This window comes from Pteropus medius, unplaced genomic scaffold (genome assembly GCF_902729225.1).
Source record: "Pteropus medius unplaced genomic scaffold, Ma_sr-lr_union100, whole genome shotgun sequence".
NCBI classification, from domain to species: domain Eukaryota; kingdom Metazoa; phylum Chordata; class Mammalia; order Chiroptera; family Pteropodidae; genus Pteropus; species Pteropus medius.
In genome coordinates, this window is record NW_024350319.1 from 25163916 (window position 1) to 25188342 (window position 24427).

The following is a 24427-nucleotide window of genomic DNA, read 5'->3' on the forward strand; positions in this document are numbered from 1 at the left end:
ATTTTATTTATTTTAAAGTTTATTGGGGTAACATTGGTTAATACAATTATGTAATTTTCAGGTGTACATTATCATTTGACATCTGTATATTCTATTGTGTGTTTACCACCTAAAGTCCAGTTTCCTTCAGCTACCATATATTTGAACCCCTTTATGCACTTCATCTTCCTTCTAATCCCCTGTATTTGACACCCTTTAACCATCTACCTACCCCATCCTCCCCCACCTCCTACCATCTGGTAACCACTAGTCTATACTCCATGTCCATGAGTCTCTGTTTGTCCTGTTCATTTGTTGCTTTTAGGTTTATATTCTACATATAAATGATATCATGTGATTTTCAACATAATAAAGGTCATATATGACAAACTTTCAGCCAACATTATACTTAATGGTGAAAAACTAAAAACCTTCCCTTTTAAGATCAGGAACAAGGCAAGGCTGTTCATTATCACCACTGTTATTCAATGTAACATTGGTGGTCCTAGTGAGTCCAATCAAGCAAGAGAAAAATATAAAAGACATCCAAAATAGGAAATGAAGAAGTCAAACTGTCACTATTTGCAGATAACATATTCTTTATATAGAAAACCCTAAAGACTCCACAGGAACACTACTAGAAACGATAAGCAAATATGGTAAAATTTCTGGATACAAAATCAATGTTCAAAAATCCATAGCGTTCCTATACTCTGATAATGAAGTATCAGAAAAAGAAGTGGAAAAAATAATTCTTTTTGCAATTGCAACAAAAAGAATAAAATACCTAGGAATAAATTTAATGAAACATGCGAAGGACCTATATAATGAAAACTACAACACCCTATTAAAAGAAATCGAAGAAGATACAAAGAAATGGAAAGATATTCCGTGTTCTTGGATTGGAAGAATCAGCATAGTTAAAATGACCGTATTATCTAAAGCATTATACAGATTTAATGCAATCTCCATCAAAATCCCAGCTTTTTTTTTTTTTTTTTTTAGTCTCAGAAAAGGGAGGCCTAACATTGGAGATCAAAAGTAGCTCATGGCAAGAATGAAGAAGTAATTCTTGACTCTGACTCATTATTTTAGCCACTTCTGTTCAATAGTAGATAAATTTTGAGCCCAAAGAGTTAATAATATCAGGTATTCCTAGTTTTTCACAAGTCCATGCTGAATGTCCAATAGAGGCTGAATCAGAAAGAAAAGTTCCAATAATCCAGGACTGAGCCAGGCCAAGTTATTTTAAGTTAATATCTGGCCTTCCAAAGGGTCAGGGCAAGGCACAAATAAAAGAGAGCTCAAGCCACGGGCAGTCGTGATTACATATTTCCCCAAACTAGACTCAAGTAATTTTAGTAGAGTGAAGTGGCATAGATTGGTTTTGATAACTTCAAATAGTGAAGAGGTATTTGAGTATTTTCAGGAAAACAGAAGTCAGAAGTGGTAAATAGTGATATACTGCAGGAATGATTCATTATAAAATAGTACCACTACCAATTTCTATCATTAGCATCCTGGGGAAGCTATTGAATTATTCAAGGGCTTGGTCTTAATTATCATTTGATTTTATTTTCTCTTGGTAATCTCATTCTTATTTTTTTTGTATATGCTTATTTTGTTTTTAATAATTTTAATATTCCATGCTTAATATGGTTCATATAGCAGCTGAGCTCTTCAGAGGAAAGATTATGTCAGTCCCACAAGTAACATAACTAGTTATGAGGGTTCCTGGTTATTCTGCTTCCAGTCGTATTTTTATGTTCCACTACTGCTCAACAAAAGAAGCGAGGGAAGGAATTCAGAGAAAGGCAAGGGATAGCCACTTCTATAAACTGTTTAGCTGCTGATCTTCCCATTTGCTTTAACTTTGTTAAAAATTATATTCTAGGCTTTTTCATATTTTTTAAACTAAAATTTTTCTTATATCAAAGTACTACATTTACATTGTTTAGAGAGTCAAATAATTCTTTAAGGCTAATTATGAAAAGCATCAGTCCCTGCCAATGACACTTCCCACTTCCCACATTTTCCATTACTGAGAGGCAAACACTTTAACTTATTTTTAGATATTTTTGTTAGTGGTGTTCTATATCTGGACACCTTTAAATAGCTTGAATGTATTGCTGTTTCTTGATTTTCCAGTTTTAGATATTATATGCTGCTTTTCCACTATGGATAGTGATGATTTAGCTCTCTTTCACTCCTTTCCCTGTCCACCCCTATATACACTTCCATCCATCCATTCTCCCATCTTCTCAATAAGGTTTTATTGTACTGTATTTAAAAATTTCATTGGCTTCATATTCATCAGTTAAATGTAGAGTTTGGTGCATTTTGACAATCTATTCTCAATCAGTATATGAACCAATTCAGTTATACCAAAACATTTCTCGTTTGCAGGGTTTCATGGTACATTTTTTTCATCCTTTTACTTTTAACCTAGTTTTACATTTAAAGTGGATTCTTGTACGTAACATATAGTTATGTCTTTTTTTCCCTCTACAGATTGGTAATCTCTGATTTTTAATTGAAGTGTTTAGACAATTTTCACTTAATGTAATTATCTTGTTGAGTTTAAGTCCACCATTATGCTATTGGTTTTCTATTTGTCCATTTAATCATTATTCACTTTTCATATTTTCTGCCTTTTTTGGTATTAATTGAAATTTTTTAGTATTCCATTTTATTTCCACTGTTGGCTTATTTACTCTGCCATCTTTTAATGTATTTCAAGAACTCTTTATTTCTAAATATTCTTTTTTATACTATCCTGTTGTTTCATGAATACATTTCTTTTTTTTAATCTCTGTGAAGATATTAATACATTTTTGAGGTTTTCTTCCCCCAGCACAACTTCCCCAATTTGCTTTCTTCTATTTTGTCTCTGTCTTTCCCGTCAGAGACTTTCTTCAATTGTTTGATAACATAGCATAGGGGGATTCTGTAGTATGTGACCTTTTGGATAGTGACCAGCCAACCAAATTGAATCCTCTACTTTTGGGAATTTTTAAAATGAAACACAGCAAAAATAGAGGCAGTGGTAGAGTGAGAACAAAATTGAACAGATGCTGAGACAAAGGGAAGCAGTGTCACAAGAATGAATCAATAGCTGATGAGTGCATTTCAGGGGATGACAAACTGGATCAGTGGAGTTGTTGATGTCTGTTGTTTTTTTCTGAATGGGAATGAATGACTTACCAGGTTCATGAGGTCAAACTGAGTGGCAACTGAAATACTTTCCTGGGTCTTCCATTTCCTTGTGCATCCTTCCAATCTATCCCGCTATCTTATTGCCTAAAGGCCCTTAACACATACACATAATAGAACATTTAATTATAATAAACAATTAATATAAAGTTTAAAATCTTCAGATTATACATTTTAGGCTAAAAGCTTCACAAAATCTCCATTCTATATGCCAGTAAGACATAAGGCATAAAGGAGTGTGTGCCCTGTGGTCAGAGCACCAAGGTCCTGGCCATAGGACCTTGGGTATAACTACTGAACTTCTCAGTCTTATTTCTTTATCTGTGAGGTAATAATCAGAGATAGATCCAAAATTCTATTTAGAAGTGGCTTGTGCTGGCAATCTGATTGGAAGGGGAGTTTACACTGAGTTTACATAATATATTCCCTGATAACAATTTTGGTTTATTGTGAGGGTTAAATAAAATGATATATTTTTAAAATTTAACATGATGCCTACCAATAAATATTCCATACATTTTGAATGATAGTATTAAATTCTTATAATATTTTTATTATGAGGCATATCAATGGATGAGGTATGACAGGCAAGAACAAGAGTTTCTTGAAATGGCAGGTAGGTCCTGGTGTCTCTACACTGATTCTTTCCAATAGGCTTAATAAACCTCTACTCTAAACCTGGAATTGAATGAGTGTCGGTCTATCTGCAATACCAAATCCTATTGCCTTAGCATTCTAGAGAACTCCTCTCCTGTGTATGGTTACTGCTTGTGGTTGAAAGGCTTGCTCAGTCTTTGCTTTATTACTGTGTATGCCCTCTTACAGCTGCATTTCCAGGGAACCCTCTTTATGTTGTATACGGTGACTTGTTCCGCAGTGCTGCTGCTGCTGCTGATTTTTAAACTTGTGTCTTGTCAGCAAAATTTAGTCTCAGCTCCTGGTCCTAGGCATCCTTTTTCTTTTTCTCCCCCTATTCTCTGCATCACATCTTTATTTACTTTACAGATCTCATCATGCCCATACAATGGGGCTGAGACAATGCACATGGAAACACAACCCTGAATTTAGATACAGCAGTAGATATTTTGTGGATTTTACAGGAAACTGTGACTGAGGGTACAGTGAAATCATATTGTTAATCAAATCTTTTTTTAATCGAGCTATAATTGACATACAATATCTTAGTTTCAGTTTTATATCATAGTGATATATTTTTATATATACTGCAAAATGATCACAGTAAGTCTAGCTACCATCTGTTACCATACAAACTTATTATAATATTGACTATATTCCCTATTCTGTATACTACTCCCCATGACTTATTTTGTAATTGGATGTTTGTACCTTTTAATTCTCTTCGCCTATTACATCTGCCTTCCAAAATGCTCCCTGTTCTATGTCTTATTCATGCTCATTTAAAACTTCCCATTAATTCTTATGTAAGTTGAGAATTAGTTTTAAAAAGCCATTGTAGCTGAGGCTTGAAGAATTAAATGCTCTTTGTGATAGAATTAGAGCATCCATTTGCCTGCTCCAGCTGTTGAAGATAGCTCAACAGCCCCATGCTCCACACATGTGAAACCTAAATTTGTTCCAAGTCAGTCTCCTTCCTTTCCACCCTCACCCTCACTTCCACTTATTTACTTCACACTTTCTCTTTGCTAGTTTGATGTTCTTGCTTTAGTTCGGATTTTCTGAATCAGTTTTAGCCTGGTTTGCCCCTTCACCTCTATGAAACTCTTCAATGGCACTCCTTTTTATAAAGGTGTCCACAGCCCTGCCTTGTGGACCTCTTTCCTGGAACCTTTTGTGAGCCATCCATTCTTCCCTGGTTCTGGATCGGAAGTAGGGGAGTTGGCTATCCTAAAAGTGTTAAGGACTTTGTATATCATCAAGATCACTAGTTCTCAACCTTTATTTCTACCAATATTTATGAAGAATAACTCTCGCATGAACAATACCCTCTGATGCGTACAGCTGGATTTTGTGAAATCTCCAGCTAGTAATCTCATTATTCTTTTTTTCTTTCACTCAAGAATGCAACTGGAAATGTTATGAGAGTGACATTATTAATGGGATTCCTTTAAATCCACTGTAATTTATGGAACATTTGTAAACTTCATTGCCTTATGATACATAACAAATTATTCATGATCAAGACACTTCAGTGAATTTTTAAAGCTTTTTTTTCTTCAAAACAACTTTTTTAACAGTGGATTTTTTCTTTTAGCCACAACCTGAATCTGAAAATACCAACATATAAAAAAAAAAAATTAAGAAAGAATCTCACTGATTGGATTTAGATAGGGGCCCAGAACTCATTTCCTCAGTGTCCTTTAGATACCTCCATCAAATCTTTAGGGCTTTGGACAGCACAACTTGAAAACCCAATGCCCTTGATTACATCTTAAACTACAAGGAATGATTCCATGAAGTTGAAGCACAATGAGATTTCATCCAGCATGAGGCATCTAAAAAAGTATTATTTTAGGAGGACTCTATTGAATTATGATAGCAAAGTACTAATTGGAATGTTGATACTGAACTCTTATGTATTGTTCTTTATCTCTATCATTACCATGTCCCTCCGGACAATTTGATAATTTTTTGACTCTTCTCCTTGTGACTCATGATTATCACCCAGAAGTTGAGGATGCCTAGACTGCTTTCCTTTTCTGAATCTCTTCCATCTAAACATCATCCAACCTGGCTTTTGTCTTACTTATTGCCCATCTATCCACTTCACTGTGTCCTCTGAAATGCTTCTTCTATTGTCAATACACCCCATTACAAAGTTCACACCAAGTTTTGCTCTTTCTTCTATGTTCCTTTATCTTGGTTAATGATTCCTCTTGCTCTGAGTCATCATCACTGATTGTTCCCTCTGGCATATCATCATCCGCTTCATATTAGTCATCAATTCCTATTGATTCTAAGTCTAAAATCCTACCTGAAAGTTACAACTATTAGTCTTTCAAAAGACAGCCACCATAAATATGAGAAAAAAATCTTAAATATCTTTGCCCAAATGTGAGATAGAAGCCAGAAAGAACAAAACAAGCATGAGCAGGGGAGGAAAGATGGTGAGGGGCAGCAAGGAAGGTGGCACAGACATTTAGAAAAGGTAAAAACTAATACACAATGCACTCGGCAAAGGTTTTTGAGCACAGACTATATTCAAAGCTCTGTGCAAGAAGATATTTTAATAGCTAAGAGGCTATGATAATGTCATATTTGAGAGACATTTTAGACTTAGTACAGGGCATTGCTCAAAATAAGCTCTCAGTAGCTAGGAAGTATTACAGTCAATCTAGAGGAGAGATTTTAAGAACCTGACAGTGTATAGGCCTCATTTGACCCATAGATATTTTTAGTCTGGCTTAAACAATGTTTTTGTTTCTTTTTAAATGAATGGGTTCCCAAAATTTAAAAATTTGGGAGAGATATAAAATATATCTTTGGGGCTTCTTTTGAAAAATTGGAGGATTTTGTGGCAATACATGATCGTGGGCAAAAGCTCTATCAAGTTTATCCTAGTTACTACCATTCTATATTGTTTTACACCAAGGGTGCATCATTCTTTCATTACCAGCTGGTTTCCAACTCCTGGGCTAGAGAGTTTCAATAGACCTGTCCTGCTATTTTAGGGATTTAAAAATTAAATTTAAGCTGTGCTAACTTTTGCGAACAGTAGTGTGTCTTCAAAGTGTGAGTATAAGTCACAGTCTTCTCATGGCCTTTCTTATGTAGTTTAAAGCATTATAGAACTGCTAATACTCACTGAACACCTACTATGTGAGAAACTGTGGTAGGTATGAGCCCCTTCTTGAGAACATCCCAGTTTTGCCTTCAAGGAGCTTACTATCTCATAGGAAAGAAAAGACAAGTACACACTATACATTGAGGAATAATGTGGTTGGTTTGTCCAATCAAAGAAGTACAGAGGGCTGTAGGACCACAGAGAGAAAAGAGGTTTCTTAGGATTGGATCTGAGGGAGAACAGTGCAGGCCTCATGGAGAGGTTCATTCATTCGGCAAATACGTTTATGGACACTGAGTAGAGGAATTGGTTGGTATGTGCTGTGCATATAATGCATGCCCTTGAGGGACCTAGGTATATGTGCCAGATGATTTGGTGCAGTGATGAGTTCTACTTGAGGTTAGAGAGGTGGAGACTCAGTCATAGGGGGCTTCAGAGAGGTAATAGCTCCCACATTTGGGATTTACATGTTGAATAGGTACTCAGGTAATGAAGAAGGGATAAGAGGGAGTTTCAGGTAGGTGAAGCCAAAGAAAGTAAGATATGTTACTTGGATTTTACAGAGGGATAGGGTTTTAATAGTTTTAAGTGGAATGTGGGCATGTCTGGTAGAAAGAACAGCAATAATTAAGGCACGAGGTTTAGGGCATTTTCAAGACTGATCAGTAACTCTCTTTGGCCTAACTAGGTGATAGAGAGAAAAAAGTAGAAAAACAGATGAGTTTCAGATTATGAAAGGCCATGAGAGCTACGGTAAGGAGTTTAACTTTAGGAAATAGAGAGTACCAGAAAGTTCTCTAGCATGGAAAGACAAGACCAAAGCTAAACTACAAGATAAAAATTCTGGTGACATATATGAAGACTGGACTGTACAGGGGAGAGAGACTGCTGGGGGTATTGGCCAGATGAGACTGACAAGTCTCTTAATGATTATTGAAGATTTTGGTAGGCAACACCCAGATATTGCCATAACCTTATCTTCTGTTTAAGAATGTAAGTGTTATGAGAAAAGAGAGAGGAAAACTACACAAATAAATGTGGTGCAGGACACGCTACAATTTGAATTTTTGTGGGGACTTTGTTGCCGATGAACCTCACCTGTGGCAAGGAGATAGAGTAGGAGGAAGGGAGAGATTGCTGTGGGGGATACTGGTACCCGTTATAGCACCTACCTGATCACCTAAAAGATTTACATAATTTCTTTCCTTCACTAGCAACCTTTCTAGCTACTGATATCTGTAACAAAAGGCAAGCGATTATGGAAGAAACTTAATGAAAATATTAGTTACGCATTTCTTTACACTAGTGTTACTTGACATTTTATAGCTTCTAACTCATTTAATCCTCATACCAACGTTATGTTGCAGATATTTTTGTCTTATTTTTAGTTGAAGTAGCAAAGACCCAGAGAGGATAAATGTCCCATGCAAGGTCACATAATGAGGAAGTGGCAGAACCAAGATCTTAACCCAGGGATATCCAGAATCAAAGCCCATTCTTCTGCCAATAATGCAACATACTGTTTTACATTTTTGTATTATCTTAGAAACTTTTTTCTCTTATGAAGTATGATTGTTAATATATATCTCCCAAGTTGACATCATATATTCCAAATCTGGGCAGTAAGGAAAGGAGTAAATTAAGGAAATGCACATCGACACATCCTTTTTTTGCTCTCTTTCATGAAAGTTTGACTTACATACTGAAAAGCCTGCTATCAGGAAATTAGCCAGCCATGAGTGTGACACTTTGTTCTTCTTCTTGTCTGGCTGCCAGAGTTAATCTCACCTAAGATTAGAAAATATTTGGATATATCACCTCTCAAAGGTACATAAAAGATTAATTTGATAATTTTATGCACTACTGTGAATTCTTTATGACCGAGTCGTCAATTGTTTCCTTTAGGCAATGAGCCAGTGTTTGTTCAGCAGCTACAGTGGGCAGAGTGCTTTGTGAGGCTTTGTGGAAAGTTTCAAAAAAATATAGTTGTAAACATGATTTCCATCACAAGTTATAATAATGAAAAAGATGGACATAAAATGTAAGAATAGAAGAGAACAAGAGCACATATGTAACTCTATAACGAGAGGTCATGAATACATCACTGTAAAACAATGAGTGTAACAGTGATAGATACATGTCTAGAGGTTATAAGGATAGCCAGAATTAAGTGGGAGTGTTCTTCATAGACTAAATATGGTAAAATAATCAATTCTGTGAAGAGTTTTGAAGAAATTTTATAAAATTAAAAATCAGAGAAGTCTGTTGTATTCAAATGCTTATTAGATAGTTTCATGACTTCTTGCAAGCATTATGACTTTTAGTTTTTCTAGGTCGTACAGTCTGTGACTAATATGTAATATAGAAAAATTTCAATTTAGAACGCAATTTTTGATGTTCTTGGTAGAGCTTGTAAAATTGATTCTTTTTCAAAGTTGCTCAAATTTAAATACAAAGAGGTAACTTGAAGACTAGAAGGCACAAATGAAACATAGAGCTCAGAATCATAGAATAAATATTTATGATATTATGATAAAAGTTGCTCATAGTAACTCCTCATTGGAACCTTTATTATTTTGAATTTAACAGTAAAATAAGTCATAATATAGATGTCATGCATTAGTGAAAAACACACTGAAGCGACAACTATTCTCTGAATCATTTGCAATTTGAATATAGCTGTGAATAATTATTGATTAAGAATTAATAGTCACATTCAAAATAGTTAATCTATAGTAGTGATGGTATATGGTTCACATTAGTCATTGAATGCAGCAGCTTTCAAATTAAAGTTTTGAATTCCGGAAGTCTTTAGTTGTTATAGTTCCACTCCATGTTAGTGAAGAGTTCTTAGTAAAAAGACCTGTGTGGGGCAGTATCTTTGTTATAGGGATGAATAGAATCCTAATAAATGGTTGAGGGGACTTTTGTCCCCCAAAAATGCCATGGAGACGTGGCATTTTTGGGGGACAAAAGTCATTTATATTTCTATACACTAATAATGAACCATCCAAAAAGCAAATTAAGAAATTAATTCTATTTACAATAACATCAAAAAAGAATACAATATTTAAGAATAAACCTAGTTGAGAAGGCAAAAAAATAATTGTGCATTGAAAAATATGAATGTTGTGGAAAGAAATTAAAGACATCAGTGAATGAAAAGACATCCCACGGTCATGAATTAGAAAACTTAATGTTGTAAATGGCCATACTACCCAATGTGATCTATAGAGTCAGTGCAATGCCTATCAAAATTCCAACAGCATTTTTTAAAACATTTTATTTATTTATTTATTTATTTAACATTTTATTTACTATTTTCCCTCTCCCATCTCCCACCTCCCCTCTGGTAACCACTAGTCCATAGTCCATGTCTATGAATCTCTGTTCGTCATGTTCATTTGTTGCTTTTAAGTTTATATACCATATATAAGTGATATCATATGATTTTCAACCTTTTTGGCTTATTTCGCTTAGCATGATTATCTCGAGGTCTATCTATGTTGTCGCAAATGTCAGTATGTCATCTCTTCTTATGGCTGAATAATATTCCGTTGTATATATGTACCACAGCTTCTTTAGCCAATCATCTGTCATAGGACACTTAAGTGCTTCCACGTCCTGGCCACTGTGAATAATTCTGCTATGGACATAGGCGTGCAAATATCTTTTTGGATATGAGTTTTCAAGTCTTTGGGATAAATACCCAGTAGAGGGATTGCTGGATCATATGGTAGATTAATTCTTAGTTTTTTCTGAAGAACTTCTATACTGTTTTCCATAGTGGCTGTCCCAATTTGCAGTCCTACCAGCAGTGTATGAGGGTTCCTATTTCTCCGCATCCTCTCCAACATTTGTTATTACTTGTCCTGTTGATAATAGCCATTCTAACAGGTGTGAAGTGGTATCTCATTGTGGTTTTGATTTGCATTTCTCTAATAGCTCACAGTGTTGAGCGTCTTTTCATATATTTGTTGGCCATTTGTATGTCCTCTAGGGAGAAGTGTCTGTTTAGGTCCTCTGACCATTTTTTGATTGGATCATTTGTTTTTTTTTTTTTTTTATTGTTAATGAGTTCTTTGTATATTTTGGATATTAGGCCCTTATTGGAGGCATTGTTTGCAAATATATTTTCCTGCTCCGATGGTTCTCTCTTTAACTTGTTGATGATTACTTTTGCTGAGCAAAAGATTTTTAGTTTGGTGTAGTCCCATTCATTTATTTTTACTTTTACTTCCCTTGCCTTTGAGGTCAAAGTCATAAAATCTTTAAGTCCAAGGTCCTTGAGTTTAGTTCCTGTGTTTTCTTCTATGCACTTTATTGTTTCAGGTCTTACATTCAGGTCCTTAATCCATTTTGAGTTAATTTTAGTGTGTGGTGATAGACAAGAGTCTAGTTCCATTCTTTTGCAGGTGGCTTTCCAGTTTTCCCAGTACAATTTATCGAAGAGGCTTTCTTTTCTCCACTGTATGTTTTTGGCTTTTTTTGTCAAAAATCATTTGCCCATATAAAATGAGTTTACTTCTGGACTCTCGATTCTATTCCACTTGTCTTTGTGTCTGTTTTTCTACCAATACCGTGCTGTTTTGATTATTATCGTTTTGTAGTATAATTTGAAGTGGGCAGAATGATGCCTCCAGCCTCATTCTTTTTTCTCAGGATGACTTTGGCAATTTGGGATCTTTCGTGCTTCCATACAAATCTGATGATTTTTTGTTCTATTTCTTTAAAAAATGCCAATGAGCTTTTGATGGGGATTGCATTAAATCTGTATAATACTTTAGATAATATGGTCATTTTAACTATGTTGATTCTTCCAATCCAAGAACACGGAATATCTTTCCATTTCTTTGTATCTTCTTCGATATCTTTTAATAGTGTTTTATAGTTTTCATTATATAGGTCCTTCACATGTTTCATTAGATTTATTCCTAGGTATTGTATTCTTTTTGTTGCAATTGCAAAAAGAATTATTTTTTTCCACTTCTTTTTCTGATACTTCATTATCAGATTATAGGAACGCTATGGATTTTTGAACATTGATTTTGTATCTAGAAACTTTACTATATTTGCTTATTGTTTCTAGTAGTGTTCTTGTGGAGTCTTTACAGTTTTCTATATAGAGAATATGTCATCTGCAAATAGTGACAGTTTGACTTCGTCATTTCCTATTTGGATGCCTTTTATATCTTTCTCTTGCTTGATTGGACTCACTAAGGCATCCAATGTTATATTGAATAACAGTGGCGATAGTGGACAGCCTTGCCTTGTTCCTGACCTTAGAGTAAAGGTTTTCAATTTTTCACCATTAAGTATAATGTTGGCTGAGGGCTTGTCATATAGGGCCTTTATTACATTAAAGTATTTTCCTTCTACATCTATTTTGTTAAGTGTTTTGATCATAAATGGGTACTATACCTTGTTCAAGGCTTTTTCTGCATCTATTGATAAGATTATATGATTCTTACTTTTTAATTTGTTTATGTGGTGTATCACATTAATCGATTTGCATATGTTGAATCATCCCAGCACCTCTGAGACGAAGCCCACTTGATGTGGTGTGTAATCTTTTTAATATGTTTCTGTATTCGGTTTGCTAGTATCTTATTTAGGATTTTTGCATCTGTGTTCATGAGAGAATTTAGTTTGTAGTTTTCTTTTTTGTGTGTGTTGTCTTTACCAGGTTTTGGTATCAGAGTGATACTGGCCTCATAAAATGAGTTGGGAAGCATTGCCTCCTCTTCGATTTTTTTTGGAAGAGTTTGAGGAGAATAGGTATTAAATCTTTTTGAATGTTTGGTAGAATTCACTAGTGAGGTCATCTGGTCCTGGACTTTTACTTTTTGGTAAGTTTTTGATGATTATTTCAATTTTTATACTGCTGATCAATCTATTTAGACTTTCCAGTTCTTCTTGATTCAGTCTAGGAAGGTTGTATTTTTCTAAGTGCTGGTCTCTTTCTTAAAGTTTATTTAATTTGGTGTTATATATTTTTTTCATAGTATTTTTGTGTGATCCTTTGTATTTCTGCAGTGTCTGTCGTAATTTCTCCTCTTTCATCCCTGATTTTGTTTATTTGTGTCTTTTCTCTTTTTTCTTTAGTGAGTATAGCCAGGGGTTTGTCAATTTTATTAACCTTTTCAAACAACCAGCTCTTTGTTGCATTTATTTTTTCTATTTTTTTTTGTTTGTTTTGTTTTTAATTTCATTTATTCTGCTCAAATTTTGATTATTTCTTTCCTTCTGCTGACTTTAGGCCTCATTTGTTCTTCCTTTTCTAGTTTTTTAAGATGAAGCATTAGGTAGTTTATTTGGGCTCATTCTTGTTTTGGGAGATAGGCCTGTAATGATATGAACTTTCCTCTTAAGACCGCTTTTGCCGTGTCCCAAAATTTTGATATGTTTTACTATCATCTTCGTTTCTATGTATCTCTTGATCTCTTTTTATTTCTACTCTGACCCAGTTATTCTACTGTAGCTATTTAATCTACATGTATTTGTGTTTTTTCCTGATTTCTTTTTGCTTTTGATCTCTAGTTTCAAAGCATTATGATCAGAGAATATGGTGGGTATGATTTCAACCCTCTTATATTTGTTAAGGCTGTCTCTGTGTCCTAGTATGTGGTCGATTCTTGAGAATGTTCCAAGTGCAATAGAGAAGAATGTATAAGCAGCTATTTTAGGATGGAAGGTTCTGTAAATGTCAATTATGTACAGTTGGTCTAATGTATCATTTAAGGATGTTATTTCCTTATTGATTTTCTGTTTGGATGATCTGTCCATATCTGACAGTGGGGTATTTAGGTCTCCTACTATGATAGTGTTTTGGTCTGTTTCTCTCTTTAGCTGTGTTAGTAATTGCTTTACAAATTTCGGGGCTCCCTTATTGGGAGCATAGATATTAATAAGTGTTATGTCTTCTTGGTGCATGATTCCCTTTATCATTATGAAGTGTCCCTCAGTATCTTTCTTTACCTTTTTTATTTCGAAGTCTATTTTGTTCGACATTACTACCTCTACTCCTGCTTTTTTCTGAATGCCATTTGCTTGAAATATCATTTTCCACCCTTTCACTTTGAGTCTGTATTTGTCTTTGGAACTGAGATGTGTCTCCTGAAGGCAGCATATGGTTGAGTTTGTTTTTTGATACAATCTGCAACTCTGTGTCTTTTTATTGGTGAGTTCAGTCCATTTACATTTAGGGTGATTATTGAAATATGAGGTCTTTTTATAGCCATTTTATCTTTTGCTTTCTGGTAGCTCGGTGTTTCCATTGCTTCCTTGTCTTTGTGTTTCTGTTTTCTTTATTTTATGTGGCTTTTGGGGGGTTTGCCTCTGGTCCTTCTTGTTTTATGTTATATACTTTGGTTCTGAATCTTTGGCGTGTAGTTACCATTATGAATATGTATGTACGTGTGTGTACAGTCATCCCTTTTCTTCTGTGCATGCCTTATCTCCATTCTCTTTTGCGAATTTGGATCTTTGAATCCTCCCCTTTTCAGTCATTGTTATCTCAGTTTGTTCCTATGTATGCTGAATGTTCATTACTATCTCTTCTTATTTTAAGCTTATAATGCCCCGTTCCTAGTAAAGATTACACTCCTCTGCTTTAATCAGCCTGCTAGTCACCTTACTCCTAATTATATATTCTTTTTTTGTCATTTTATTTTAGGTGAGTTGACCCTTTCAGTATTTCCTGTAGTGCAGGCCTTGTAGTGGAGAATAAACTCAATTTTTGTATGTCTGGAAAGGTCTTTATTTTTCCTTCATATCTAAAAGATTGCTTAGCTGGATACATTATTCTTGGCTGGTAGTTCCTTTCATTTAATAGTTTGGATATTTGGTTCCACTCCTTTCTGGCTTGTAAGGTTTGTGCTGAGAAGTCCGATGATAATCTAATGAGTTTTCCTTTATTAGTTACCGTTTTCTTCTTCCTGGCTACCGGAGAATTCTGTCTTTGTCATTGATTTTTGATAATTTTAATGCAATGTTTCTTGGTGAAGGCTTTTTTGGGTTGAGATAATTGGGTGTTCTGTTGACTTCTTTAATTCCAGCTCATTCCTTAGATTTGGGAAATTCTTGCCCACTATTTGTCTGAAAATGCTTTCTTATCCCTGCTCCTTTTCCTTCCCTTCAAGAATTCCCATTTTTCTTATGTTTCCTCTCCCGATGTTATCAGCTAGTTCTTGTATTTCTTTTTCATTATTTTGCATTCTTTGGTTCCTCTCTTCTTCCTTCTGATTTATTTCTAGATTTCTGTCTTTGATATCACTTATCCTTTCCTCCATTTGGTTGACTCTATTTCCCAAGCTTGTTATTTCATTTTTCAATTCTTGCAGTGTGTTCTTTATCTCCAGGAGGTCTATTCAGTTCTTATTGAGGGTTCAGTCTCCTTGCTAAAGAACTCATTCTGCTCATCTAGCTGTTTTTTCAATTCCTGAAATCATTGATATGATTCTTTTTGGATGTCATTGAGTTTTTTCAGAAGTACCATCCTGAATTCTCTGTCATTTAAGTCGCACATTTCTATGTCTATAAGCTTATTTTCTGGAGATTTTTCTCTTTCTTTCTGAGATGCCTTGTCACCTTGGTTGTTCATGATGTTTAATGGACTATTTCTCTGCCTGGGCATTAATGGAAATGTATTCTTCTATTTTTCAGGAAGAAGATTTATTATATAATGGTTCCTAGCCTGTCGCAAAGAAGGGTTTTTTTTTTTTTTTTTTTGTTTCCAGTGGTGGCATCTAGGAATCTTGGATCTCTGCTTTATATAAATTCTTAATAATGTCTTTTTTTTTTCCTTATAGATGTTTAATCAGGCTTGCTACTCTCAGTGTTAGCGACAGTTTTGGTAGCGTTTGCTCAGATTCCCCTAAGGCTCCAGGGTGATCAGTCTCAGAGGGTATGTGGAGAGGGACCCTCTGCATTGGGAGTTGGGGCTGCGGCACAGCCTGGATTTTGCATCCGCAGCAGGTAAAAATAAACTGTTGTTTCTCTGCTGTCCTTGCTTTTCTGCTGTCCTCATTTTTCTGCTTTCTGCCCTGATGACTGGTCACTGCCACTGGCCTCATGGAGCTCACAGCACTCCCAGGCAGGGCTGTTCAGGAAACTCGCCAGATCTTCTCCCCTCCCCCTCCTACTACAGGGAGCTCTGGCTGTGAGAGTCAGCTTCTTTGTTTCTCCCAGTCCACTGGCTGACACCCAGGGTTCTGACCTGTGGTAGCTCTTATGCTCAGGTCCCATGCTCAGACATGCTCTTGTGTAGTTTGGGTGTTTTTTGTTTAGTTTTAGTGTTCAGCTTATTGTTGTTTCAAGGGGAGAGATCCGAGGACATCTCTCACTCCGCTATGTTTTTCCAACAGCATTTTTTACAGAAATAAAAACAATGCTTACTAAATTCATATGGAATTTCAAGGGACTGAATATACAAAATGATCTTGAAAAGAAGAACAAAGTTAGAGGTTTCATACTTCCTGGTCTCAAAACTTCCTACATAGCTAAGGCTGTCAAAATGGTGTCGTACTGGCATAAAGACTGATATATAGACCAATAAAATAGAATAGACAGCCAGATATAAGTCCTTGCATATACATAAGTTCAAAAAATTTCGACAAGTGACAAGACCATTCATTGGAGAAAGGGCAGTCTTTTCAACAAATGGTTTTGGGAAAGCTGGATATCTACATGCAAAAGAGTGAAGTTTGACCTTATACCATATACAAACATTAACTCAAAATGTATCAAAGACTTTACAGAAGATCTAAAAATCTTAGAAGAAAGCATAGAGGAAAAGCTTTATGACATTGAATTTGGCAATAATTTGTTGGGTGTAATACCAAAATTACAGGAAACAAAAGAAAAAATAGATAAATTGAACTTCATCTAAATTAAAACTTTTCGCACATCAAGGGATTACATCAACAAAGTGAAAAGGCACCCCACAGAATGGGAGAAAATATTTGCAAATCATATATCTGATAAGGTATTAATATCCAGAATATATAAATAACTACCATAACTCAATAATACAAAACAAACATCCAAAATGAAAAATGGACAAATGACTTGAGTAGGCATTTCTTTAATTAAGAAATACAAATGACCTATCAGCACATGGAAAATGCTCAACCGCTAATAATTAGAGAAATGCAAATCAAAACTACAACAAAATACCACTCCACTCTCATTAGGATGGCCATTATAACAAAAGAAAAAAAAAAGGAAATAGGAAGTGTTGGTGAGGATGTGGAGAAATTGGAACCTTTATGCATTGCTGGTGGGAATGTAAAATGGTGCAGCCACTGTGGAAAATAGTATGTCAATTCCTAAAAAAATTTTTTGCTAAAGACTCAGTAGTATGTAAATGCAGTAATAAGCATTGCATTGATGCCCATTTAAAAAGTGCATGGTACAGTAAAGTGGAGGAGTGAATAACGTTGGTACAAGAAATGTGAAACTGACACATTTAGGGCACTGATATATTAATAACACTTGTAACTTCAGCCAAAGCTTTCCTTTAGGGCCATGAGAACACTCAAGGCCTTTCATGGCACTACCTGGCAACATCCAGTGTCTGAGTTCCTTTTCCCGAAGTCTGGGATGAGTAGTTTCATCAAAGGCATGAGGCAGTTTTTTTGTGTTGACAATAGTGCCCTTGGCACAGAAATCAGCACCATGGACAGCTGATTCTGGGAGAGTGACCGGGCACCACCTTCACAGGGTTTTATAGTCAGTGAGAAGTGCAGCACTAGATACCCAAAAACTGTGCTGAAGATGTATGAGGGGAAATGGTGGTCACCAGGTGGAAGCAGAAAGAACGTATTTATGCTCATTTGAGAAGAACCTCAAATGAGAATTATCAGAAAAAATTGGGGTTAGAGAAGGGCAGATTTTGGAGAATAGAGGCTCTATAAAAGAAGATAAGGCTTCAGTGAGTGAGATACTGTTTATTACTCTTAATGTAATATTGTTATTATTGTTTATGTGACTCTAGCACACTGATATTATTAGTAAGGGAAATCCAGGTTACAAATGTAGTTGCCTTCTCTAAGAATAAGTTAAGAAGCTCTTTGTCTTGTATGTTTTAATATAGCCTTGACTAAAGATGGTTTAAAGAAGGATATCTTTTAGATTCAGAGCTCAATGATATAATGAATGAAAAATGTATTTAGATTCAGGAACGGTACTCCACTTTCCCTTTATTTTGCCTAAAGTGTGAAAGAGATGCAAAGTACATACAATCAGCATTTTCCCATGGTTTAGAGATTTCTTTAAAAGATGGTTAAGTAACAGGAAAAGTTCTGGCTGTTTGTTGCTGCTTAACAAGCAGTTCAATCTTAGCAGTATAAAAAGCAATCATTTTATTATGCTATGTATTCTGTGGGTAAAGAATTCAGACAGAGCATGGCCAGATGAATTATGTATCACGGTTCCACCAGAGAAATGGAATCAATAGGATATATGTCTACTAAGAAGCTTGTTGCAAAGAATTGGCTTCATGGGGGCTAGCTAGGCTAGTCTGAAATCTACAAGGCAGACTTTCAGGAAGGGCAGGCTGGAAACTCTTGGGCAGGAGGTGATGCTTCAAACCACAGATGAAATTTCCTCTTCCTCACAGAACCCTCAGTTCTGCTCTATTCTTAGAAACTCTCCACCAAGTGGATCAAGTTAACCCAGATTAGCTAGGATAACCTCCTTTATGTAAAGTCAGCTGATTGTGGATGTTAATCATAGCTACAAAATTACATTCATAGCAACATCTAGATTAATGTTTGATTAAATAACTGGATACTGTAACCTAGCCAAGTTCAACATGTAAAACTGACCATTCCAGTTTGTGTCTGCTCTACAATGTCTGGGATTTAGCTGGAAAATCTCAAATGGCTGGAGTAATCTAAACTTTTGGGGAACCATCAGGAGGCTTCTTCACTTCTGGGTCTGGTTTCTGACTTAAAGGCTGGGCTCAGCTGCACGTTTCATCAGGAACCCTACACATGGCCTCTCCATCTGGCTTTGGCTTCTCACAGCATGGTAGCTGGCTTCTGAGAGGGAGCAACCTGAAAGGATTGCTCTGAGAGGAAGAAGGACAATAGGACTAGGCAGAAGCTGTGTGGCTTATTCTGAAATCATGTAGCATTGCTTCTACATGTTTTATTCTTACGAACATGTTGCAAAATCTGGCCCAGATCCAAGAGGAGGGGAACTAGACTGCCTTTGGTGGTAGAGTGGCAAGGTCACTTTGTGTGAGAGCACATGAGATGGAGGATATTGTTTCAGCCATCTTTGGAAAATATAGTCTGCCACTGTATATGAAAATCAACAACATCTCTGCCAATTGGAATAAAAGAAATGTTTAGAAGTTCAGTAATTAGAAGTTCACCAACTCACCTCAGATACTCAAAAATAGCAGAATGTAATAGCATTAGAAATTGATCTCTATAAACTTATTACTCTTTCCTCACATCTACTTAGAGACTTATTATTAAAAATGTGACAGCTTGGGACTGGCTTGGGACTAACCCACTTAACTTCATTGACCTTTGAGAGTGGGGCCAATATTGGGAATTATATTAATGATCTATTGGTATGTAACAAATTACTAGAAATTCAGTGGCTTAAAATAACACACATTTATTATCTCATAGTTTATCTTACACTCTGAGACTCAGGAATCTAGGCATGGCTTTGCTGGATCTTCTGTGTCAGGGTTTCTATCAAGGCTACAATCAAGGTCATTGGCTAGGGCTGGGGTCTCATCTGGTAGATGAAATATTATATGGGAAATTTACAATTTATTGTAATACAAATGGTCAGACAGATAGGCACCCAGAAAATCAGGCAATTAGGTAAACAATCAACTTCAGGGGAATGTTTCAGTAAAAAGTGACAGGTGTGAAGGGGTAGATTCTGGTTCCTGGAAGGACACTGACAAGAGTAAGCCAGAGAAACACATTTTTATAGGAGTTATGGATCTAAGTAATTTTCCCAACTAGTAACTTCTATCTAGGGGAACAGAGCAAAGGCCCATTTACCAAAATTGCAGAGTTTTAAAATATTTGAGTTCCCACATAGGCTTAGAATTCTATCAGGCCAGGGAGAATATATCTATGGATGTATCAATAAATATGTTAAATGATGACTGAAGGAGATGACAGAATGGGGAGCTCGCTCTTCTCTGGGAAGAAAAACACCTATGGGCTCTCTGCTTATTGCCACTGGCTGAGGCCACTCTACTCTATGGCTGCCTAAGGAAGTTGTGCAGTATGTATGTGTGAGGAAGCATGGTAGTCAGATATGGGAGCAACTGGCTGCTGCACTGTGCAACTACAAGTGGAGACATCAGGAAGCCAGAAAGTGGATGCCTAACTACATCTTCTCAACTCATGTATCTTGGGTATTCCTGCTGGACTATGAGCTGCAAGTGGCTCATTTGGACATTGATTTTACCATGTAAAACACACTGATCTAACATCGATAGTTAATCTGGTTCTTATTTTAAAGATAAAGCTCTTTCGATATAAACTGTTTCCTGACCCCCGAGACTAGAAAAATACCTGAAAGCTGCCAAACTATTTTCTGGCACTTGGAAAGTCACAGAATTTTCTATGCAATCTCACTCTGATTCAGAACACAAAGATAAAACCCTGGAATGTCTTGTAGGTACTCCTACACGGTGAAAAATTTTGTAAATGGACAGAGTTACCTATAATAAAGTCCAGGAAAAGCCTTCCAGAAGGCTTGGTCCAAAGTATTCGTCAAACTCTAAAACAAATGAAATTGAATAGCAACTCTTAGGTGATGTCAGCTGGAAAAAAATGACCTAGAACTGCTTTTGATTTTGGCTTTCTTTGAAAAGTAAAGTACATTTTATAGAAAGGGAAGCTTTCTGATTGTGTCTAAGTAAAATTTCTGCATGAGTTCTTTGTGGTAGTAAATAATATGTATGCCTTGAACATTTACCTATGGTTGGTAGTTCTCCTATAATTTAGCGGTAATAGATTTTTAAGACATGTATTGCTGAGATACCTACTTTCTCAAAATTGTTTATTTCTCTAAAATGTAGCTTTCTATTTATATCTTCTTTTCAATTGTACATAATACTGTTTTCTATTTAGTTGTAGATGTTCTGTTTTTCTTTTTTTAAAGGACTTCTTATTGAAGTATAACGTATACTAAGTATATGTGTTATAAGTATAACATATATTTGCACAAATTATAGATGTATAGCTGGACAAGTGATCATAAAGTGAATACCTCCAAGTAAGCACTATTCAGATCAAGAATTAAAATATTACCAGGATCTAATTGTTGTACCCTCCTTTCTCTACAAAGAAAATAACTATCTGGACTTTTAACATCATGCATTTGTTTTGCCTGTTTTTCTTCTTTATATAAATGAAGTCTCATAGTATATACTTTTTTTGTATCTGGCATTTTTTATACAAAGTTTTTTTTTTTTTTTTTTTTTTTTTTTCACTCATATTGCTGTGTATAGCAGTAGTTCACTCATTTCCATTGCTGTATAATATTCTGTGGTATAAATATAATACAAATTATCCTCAGCGAAATAATAGAAATAATATTCTATTATTTGATGGAAATATTAGTTATCTCTAGTTTAGGGTTATTATGAATAATGTTACTATATATATTCTGCATGGCTTTGATATACATTTCTGTTTTGTATATACATGAGAATAGAATTGCTGGTTATAGGATCTGGGTAGTAGCTTTAGTAGATACTGCCAAATAGTTTTCTAAAGTGTCTCTACTAACTTATACTCTCACTAGAAATTACTTTGAGAGGAAAATTGGGCTCACCTCTCTATGCTTTCCTTCTCTCTTGGATATTTGTCCTTCAAACCCTCACTGTCTTGGGAGCTCTCATATGCCTTCAATCAAATCTTTAAATATATTTTGTTTATATATTTTCATTCTCCTCCACCCCAGCATGAGTTGCCCTATAGCAGTGTACTCCACTATCACTAAAAATGGAAATTTGTTATGATTGTCCTTTGAATCTCAGAAACAAAAGAAGCTAATTTTTATTTTATTCTCCTTAAAAAAGAAATGAATGAGTAACAATTAGGCAAATGAGAGAAACAGAAAGAAAAACAAGAGGGAATAGCATATATAAAAAAAGAGCATAATGTATGCAAGAAATAAATAGTAGTTTAGTGTTGTTGGACTATAACTTGTAAGATGGTAGTAGAAAAATTATAGAAGCCATGTTATAAAGGACCTAATACTATATTAAAGAGCTTGGGTTTTTATCTGAAAGCTATGGAGAACTATTAATCATTTTAATGCAGGAAATTATAGGATCAGATTTTAATTTTCTAAAATGTATGTTGAAAGCAGTATTGGAATGTATTTGAGAGGCCAAGACTAGATTCTAGAATATTAGTCTTATGAGAAAGTACAAAAGAAAGAATCGCCTAAATTAGAGAAAGGAGAACTGATTCAAGATATGTTTGGATGGTTATATCTCTGGGAGAATGAAGAAGAGGAAAAGTAGAACGTGGCTGCCCATTTCTTGCTTGGGTGACCAGGTAGGTGATGGTGTCAATAACTGACACATGGAATACGGCAGGAGGAGGTGTCTGGGGAACGGGGAGGCAATGATGAAATCACTCTGGACAATGCTGCTTTTGAGATGCCTTTGGGAAATGCAGGCACATGCGTGAGTATGGAGCCTGAAGTAATTGCCAAGAGCTGGAGATGAATACGACTTGTGAGTTATCAGTCTGTAATAAGTGGTTGTAAAAACCATGAGATCAATTAGATAATTCAGATGAGACAACTCATGGAGAGTGAGAAGGAAAGTGAGCCAAAGACAAAGGATCAACATAAGAAGAACAAGCAGAGGAACAGGGAATAATAAAGAATATTAAGAAAGAATTACTAGAGATGTAGGAAGAGAACATGGTCAGAGAAAAGTAATGAAAGTTAGGAGGGAGAGATCAGCAGTGTTCAAGTTGAAGAGATTTCTGAGATAATAAATATGTTCATTATATTTGGGCATTAGAGCCTCATGGCTTCAGTTGAATAGAAAGGAAAGAAACCAGATCATAGTAATCAGAGAAATGAATATAACTTACTCTTGAGATGTTTCTATGAGAAGGAAAAGAGAGAAAAATCATAGGACTAAAAGGGACTGAAGGGTCAAAGGACTTTTTAAAAAATTATGAATGATGTTTGACTATACATGAACTTGAGATATAGGGTTGTAGTGTGGAAGAAGGAACTGGGCCGATCTTGAAAGAGGAGAGGTCAGAAGAGGGTTAATAGATTGAGAAAATTTGAAGCCATAGTTAGAGATTTTTAGGAGAGTAGCAATTCTGAATAATTGCAGGGTTCTTTGCTTTCTATGTAATGCTTTTCTGAGATATTTGAATTTTTATGGTAGCTTGCATTATTCTTACCATCAGAAAAAGCAATAAAGATTAAAATAAAGATGCAATGAGGCATTGGATTTTCTGTGAAGATTTAAGAGAATCAAAGTGAAAAAGTCCTCAAAATATGAAATTAGATACTGAATATTATCCTCCCTGTAGTATTGTTATTTGAATGAAAAATAATTACTTGAAAACCAGGAATGTGTACTTTTTGTGTGGGGCATCATTCTGATATATTTTTTTTTTTACTTAATATACATTCCTCTGTAGGGAAGACAGTTTTCTAAATATCTGTATCATTTAATTCATTAGAAAACACTACCCCAGGAAGATTGCATTGAGGAAGCTAATCATCTATTATTTTCTCTCTCTGAATAGTATTGTGATATAATTTGTACAATAATTTGCTTGCTTTAGTACTATATTTAATAATTCCAAAAATAACTGATTGATTCTGGCAAAAACTTGACAAGGGAAAGGATTTGGCAGAGAGAAATGCTATGCTTCATGAATTAGTGCCTTGTACCACTCAATCATTTTCCCCTTTTTGTTAGATTGTCCCATTTGGTCTAGCTCAGAAGCTAGAAAATAAAAATAAACTACCCATTATAACCAAGTGATAGAAAAAGATGCTTAAGTTAAGTCACAGAATATTATAAATTCATCCAAAATTCTGAGGATTCCTTCCCTTTTCTTCTTCCTCTTTCCTGCACTGGATAGAATTGGAGCAGAATATCTACTGCATTGCTGAATAGTACACTAAGAAAACCATACCAAGTCAGAGATAGTCAGGTACAGTACAATCTGATTCAATCTTTGCAATCTGAGATGGATAGTGTGATTCCTTTGTGTTTTCAGTATCCAGGATAGCAAGGCTTCATTTTGCCTGCAATTTTGATCGGTTAGGGCACTGTAATGATTAGACTTGGGGTAGAAAAAGTGTTATGGTAGCCATAATGTCTGCCATCGGTAGGTGGGGTAATGATGACCTGGAAACTGAAAAGTAAAAAGAACAGAACCACTGCCCTTGAGGAGGGCACACAGTAGGGATCCTGCTCGTTGGATCAGCACA